Raw genomic sequence first — 6,702 nt, 5'->3', positions numbered from 1 at the left:
TATGTGGAATTTCAAGTTGAGTAAAAAGAAGAGTTTTGAATTTCTAATGGTGGGGGTACCTTTTCTAATTTTCTAAGACTAGTCAATAGGAAAGTCCTATGGCTAGACCTAGGCTACTAAAGAAGTTTTCTAGACCTCAACCAAAAGTGAGGTCAACAATATTCCAAATATTCCTTTTCAAATTTTTTTTTTGAATGTCTTCATGTAATATTTATGGCTTAAATATTTGTTAATATCCATTATGAAGCATTCAATCTCTTGCTCTTTTGCAGAATATCTCTTTGATTTTGCAATATTAAATGTAACATCTTGATCATTGACTCTCATAATTAGTTCTCATTTCTGCACATCTATTAAAGCTCTTACAATGACAAGAATGGTCTTCCTAAAATGATAAAAATTTCATTATCTTCCTCCATATCTAATAAAATAAAATCCATAGGAAATATAATCTTATCAACTTTTACCAAAACATCTTCTATAACTCATTTACGATAGGTAATTAAGCGATCAACTAACTGAAGAGTTACATTTGTAGGTGAAATATCTCCCGAACTCAACCTTCTGAAAATTGATAAAGACATACGTTTAATAATGACTCATAAATCACATAAAGCTTTTACAAAAATCTTTGCTAATAACATAAGGAATAGTAACATTACCAGGATTTTTAAGTTTTTTCAGGAAGCTTTTTTTGAATTATAGCGCTACACTCTTCACTTAGTGCAACAATCTCATTTTCTATAAACTTTCTTTTTTGTTAAGTATATTCTTCATGAACTTCACATAGCTTGACATTTGTTCCAAGGCTTCAACAAATGGAATGCTTATCGATAATTTCCTTAATATTTCCAAAAAATTTGAAAATTGGTTATCTCTATTTTTCTACTTCAGTCTTTGAGGAAATAGAGGTGGTGGTCTTTCTATAGTGATTTTTATTGGTTTAATAGGACATTCAGACTCAAAATGAAAATCTTCACCAGATTTTTCATTTTTTGCCCCATCTTTTTCAACTTCAACTTCCACTTCTTTTTGAACTCTGGTTTCCAATTCTTTTCCACTTCTTAGTTGAATGACCTTGATTTGTTATTTGTTCTAATATTTAGGATTTACTTCAACATTACTAGGCAACATTTCTGGAGGTCTATTACTAAGTGAAGTAGCAATACATCCCAATTGATTTTCCATGTTTCTAATTGCAGCTCCTTGACTTTGTAATTGACTTCCCATTTGCAATATTAGTTCTTCCATTGACAACTTCTTCTCCTTACTCTGCAAATTATTGAAACCTAGAGGGTAATAAAGTTTATAAGTTGGATTTTCTTGTTTGTTTGAGTTTCCCAATGGGTCCGCATCGTTGTTTACCCATTACGGATTTGCAACATTAGAGTTGTTGTTACTCCAACTAAAATTTGGATGATTCTTCCAACCAGGATTATAATAATTGGCATAAGGATTATTAGAATGATTATTTATTGCATTTAAGGTCTCATAAGAAGATTGAGATTCTATCATTTGTCCCTATGAGCTTTCCTCATGCACATGTGTTGTCTGAGAATAATTAATTCCATATTGGTCTATCTTCTTCGATATAACAACTATTTGGGCAGCCAACATAGATATTGCATTAGAATCATGAGTACTATCAACTCTTTTTGGATTTACCCTTTCAGAGGGCCACTGAAAATTATTAGTAGTCATATCTTCAATTAAATAATATGCTTCATTGAATGGTTTCGACATTAATGATCCATAAGCAGCAGCGTCAATTATTGATCTATGAGATCCAATTAGTCCATTATAAAAATTTTGAATTATTTTTTGAATTATTAACCAATCGTGTGGACACTTCCTAAGGAGATCTTTAAATATTTCTCAGGTTTCATAAATTGATTCCCCTTCAAACTGACAAAAAAGATGTAATATCATTTATTTCTATGCTTAACAGTTATTGAAGGTGAGAATTATTTAGATAAAAAATTTTGTGATAAGTCTCCCCAAGTTATGATAGATCCAGGTGCTAACAAGTTTAACCACATCTTAGCTTTTGTCCCTTAGTGAAAAAGAAAAAAAGTCTAAGTCTGACGACATCATTCGACACTCCATCATATTTAAATATAGTACACAATTCTAAAAAACTAGCAATATGTAAGTCATGATCTTCAGTTTGTGTTCCCCCAAACTGATTATTTTGTATCACTTAGATAATTAGAGGTTTAAGTTCAAATAAATTGGCAGCTACAACAGGGGTTTGTATACTCAAATGAATTTCATCTGCTGTAGGATTAGCATAATATCTTAAAGGTCTTTGATGATGTTCATTTTCATTTCCAACATTACTTGAGTTGGTAGTCATTTTACTAAAATTATCTATCTCTTTTTATTGTTTTCAAATTTTTCTAATAGTTCTTTCTAACTCTGAATCATAAGGTACTAATCTTCAGATCTTAAACTACGCATAAGCAAACACAAGCAATTAAAATAAGTAAACACACTAAGATATGAAAATATTCAAAATTAAACTACAAACAGTTTTTTTAATATATTGATTTAAATTATAAAATAATTTACTAATACTTTCCGTTACTTCCCCGACAACTGCGCCAAAAACTTGATGCGGTGGATTTGTGTGTGTTGTTTTTGTAAATATTTTTAAATATTACAAAATACATACAACAATTATAATAATAAATATGCATATTAATCCCAAACAATATAAATTTAACAAAAATAACTTTAATAAAAATAATTTTATCTTTTAAAAATTTGTATACTGTCAAATCCCTTCATAATAACGCAAGTATACGTCTTGCTCAAGTAATAAATGGCTCTAATGGAGTCCTAGTTATCAATCCCACAGGGAGAAATAAAATACTAGGAAATGTTTATAGATAAATTCTTATGATTTTAACGTAGATCACAATTTAAAATACAAAACTGAAGTACGAAATTTGAATCTAAAGTAATTAAATGAATGCTAAATAAAATGCAGTAAAGAGAACTAAGTTAATTAAACTAATTGCTAAACTTTAAAAAGTAATGTTACGAAAACTTGTAACGAAGAGTTCAAATATAAGAAAAAATCCTCCCCTTTTACAGTGAGTATATGGATTGTGAAGAAATTAAAATCATTTGAAAAAATATATATAAATTATTTTGTGTCAAATATGAGCATTCCTATTGATACACTTAAAATATATAACATTTTTATACACATTTTATACCAATTTTTTAGATATTACGCTTTAATGATAGATATTTACGTGTTTTTCTTGCAGGTACAATCAAATGGATGAAAAATGCTAAAAGGAGTGAAAAAGAGTCAAATTTGGAGCAAAATCAAGAAAAATGCAAAAATGAACTGGGGCGCGCTTAAGAGCCTGAAGTAGTTACTAGATGAATTATTTAAATTGAGCGCATTTTTGAAGAGGTGTTTGAAACAACCCTTGATAAAAATGTGGGAAATAGCCCATGGACACAAAAATTCATTCAATTGGCTTATGAGGAGGCAACTTCTAGAAAATTCATTGAATGGAGACAAATTTTGAAGGGATATTGAGGCACCCCTTGGATTTTTATTAAAGAAGACATGGATCATCAAAGCCAACCGCTAGAGGCCAGCCATCCATCAAACTTCACAGTCCATTACCGCCATAGCCACCGCCACCGCCGCCTCTGCCGGCCACCTTTAATTTATTTTATTTTGAGTGTTAGTTTGTATTGTGAGAGAATGAAGAGATTTCAAAGGAACTTCGAGACATTTGGTGGAGAGAATTTGAGATAAGTGTTTATATTTGTGCTACACTTGGTTTTAATTTAGATTTTTTGTTTGTGTGTTTAATTTCTACTTTTAAACTCATGTGTGGTTGTGTTTTCTCCATGAATTCTGAGTAGTTTTCTTTTTTTTTCCTAAAATGATAAGTGATTAAATATTAAAAGGAAGTTGTGTGAAGTATTGAACTTCAATGTTGGAGGAAGCTGTGATAATTTGAAATCTTGCACTTCATTTACTTCTTGATTGGACTAATTAAGATGTTAATACCTATTGTGAGAACATGTAAGATCAGAGATGGTATTATCTCAGTCAACAAATGGTTAGGATCTTATATTGATTTCATGAATGAAAATGTAGTTCATGGGGTTGAGTGCAAATAAATAGGGAAATAAACTTTTCAAATGTGTAGAATTAGAGGACTTTAGAGTGACAGACTAATGCTCCCAATTTGATTTATAGTTTCAGGTTTTGATACGAGATGTTAGCTCCCAGGTGGAGGGAGAAGAGGGAACTCTAGAGTGAGAGCTAATATCTTCCCTGCTTAGCCGGTCTTCAGAACTATTCAAACTATAGATTACCAATGTTCTTTATAGCATCTCTAGTAAGGGTAAAGAATATTATTGCTCCTATTTGGCACAACACATTTAGCATACTTCCACAATAAATTTTTTATATTTTTCACTGATTCATGATAAGGAAAAATATATTTTATTTATATTGCATTCATCTTGCAAGTATTTTAGTTAAGTTAATTATAGTTAATTTTAGTTAAGTTAATTAGTTGCTTACTTTATTTTTATATTATCAAAAATTATAAAAAGAATCAAACTTTCATTTATTAAATTAGCATCTTAAGTTTATGTAAGAATATATTGCTAAGTAAAATTTTGTTATGTAAATCTAGTTCTCCCTGTGGGTTCGATCTTTGGGACTTAATCAGAAAGTTCTATATTACTTGATAACGATACATAGACTTGCGCAATATCCCATATTTAAAATTATTACTGCATTCTTATTTGCTTCATATTGAAAGATTTACCTAGCTTTTGCTTGACACCAAGTTTTTGGCGTCGTTGCAAATTAAGAATATCTGTTAAGGAAATTAATCACATACTTCACATTTTACATCTATCTATACCGAATATTCGAGATCAAGTTTTTGGCGTCGTTGCCAATTAAAAATATCTATTAAGGAAATTAATCACATAAATCACATTTTACTTCTACCAATATAGAAAATCAAGATCACCTATTGTTTACCCTCTTCAATGTGTATAAAGAACATTGATTAATCCAGGTTTGGTCCCTAATTCTGTGGTTAGGCTAGGAGGATACCAACTTCCACTCCAGAGCTCCCACTACTCCCTCACCTTAAGCCAATTAAATGAATTTTTGTGTCCATTAACTATTTCCCACGTTTTCACCAAGGTTCGTTTCATACACCTCTTAAAAAATTGTCCAAATTCAATGAATCATCAAATAACTACTTCTGGAGCTTAAGCGTGGGGGACCTGGTGCTTATGTGCGACTCTCTTTGTTTAACTGGCACGTAAGCGCCAGTCTTGGGCGCTTAGGACCCTCATTTCACTTTTGCACCTTCTTCATTTTTGCTCCAAATTTGATACTTTTTCACTCTTTTCACCATTTTTCATCCATTTGATTGTACCTGAAAAAAAACACACAAATACCTTTCATTAAAGCGCAATATCTCAAAAAATTGGTATAAAATGTGTACATAAAGACTATATATTTTAGGTGTATCAAAATCCTCCAACTTAATGTTACTTATCCTCAAGTGACACTCCAATCCCTTAAAACCAAATAAGTTGATTATGCATATGAGTTTTTGTAGGATATTCTAAAATTTTGATTTAGAAATATAATAATCTAATTTGAAAAAAAAAACATTAGTGAATGCGACCAACTTAGAGTTTAGAAATTTTTAATGTAAAGAAGTCTGAAAATATGAGTTCCTATCTAATTCAAAAATATTGTAAATTCTCCAAATATAGGGTTTAGGCATTCTATCTTCTGCACTTAAAAATTTTTATTAAGCATAATTTTACTTACTATATTATATCTTTAAGCTTAAGAGTTTCTCAAGTTTTATACTTTAAAAATATTAGAAGTGGAACCAATTTTTGATTAAACACTAATCTTCAAGCTTCTCCCCCCTTTTCAACTTTCTTTTCTTTTTTTTTTCTTTTTTTTGCAAGGATTACTATATCTGGATAGACCTTTAATGATTTTGAATTCCGCTCTTTCTTTTCTAAAGCAAAGAGTTGATATATTTTTTTTAGTTAAAAACATAATAAAAGTTTTTGAAAATTATTTTCAATAAATGAAATTTAAGTTGAAATTAAAGGTCTAATCCTTCTACATTTTTTAAAAATACAATTTCACCTACTAAAGATAGTTACACAATATTTATCAATTCCACACTAAAAATTTTTAACTTTAAGTTTTTATTTGTTACTATAGGTTTTGACTAAATTTTCTTACTCTTTTCCATATTCAAAATTTTACTTCCCTAATGTAACTTCATATACATAATTATTTTTCTTCAAATTAAAATCAAATTTCTTTGAAGTACATTTGAGAACAAATAAACTCCAAGTTCTTAGAAAATTTTTCATCCCCGCAAACTTAAATTTTTACTAAGATAAAACATTTTAGCATCATATGTATATAGGCAGGAATAAAAACTAAAAATAATATCCTTTCAAGAATTTTTATATCTTAATTATACCAGTACAAAAATTTAAAACAAGAGTAAAAATTAATTTGATCAAATCTTAATTTACCTAACATATAGAGATTCATTGGATATTGAGGGAAACTAATAGTCTCAACAAATACAACTCAGCATAAATCAATAGTACAACATAACTGTACCACAAAAAGTTCATAACAATACATAAAAAAAA

The sequence above is a fragment of the Phalaenopsis equestris genome, unplaced genomic scaffold (genome assembly GCF_001263595.1).
Source record: "Phalaenopsis equestris unplaced genomic scaffold, ASM126359v1 Scaffold000002, whole genome shotgun sequence".
In the NCBI taxonomy this organism is placed as follows: domain Eukaryota; kingdom Viridiplantae; phylum Streptophyta; class Magnoliopsida; order Asparagales; family Orchidaceae; genus Phalaenopsis; species Phalaenopsis equestris.
This window is presented reverse-complemented; position numbering follows the sequence as displayed.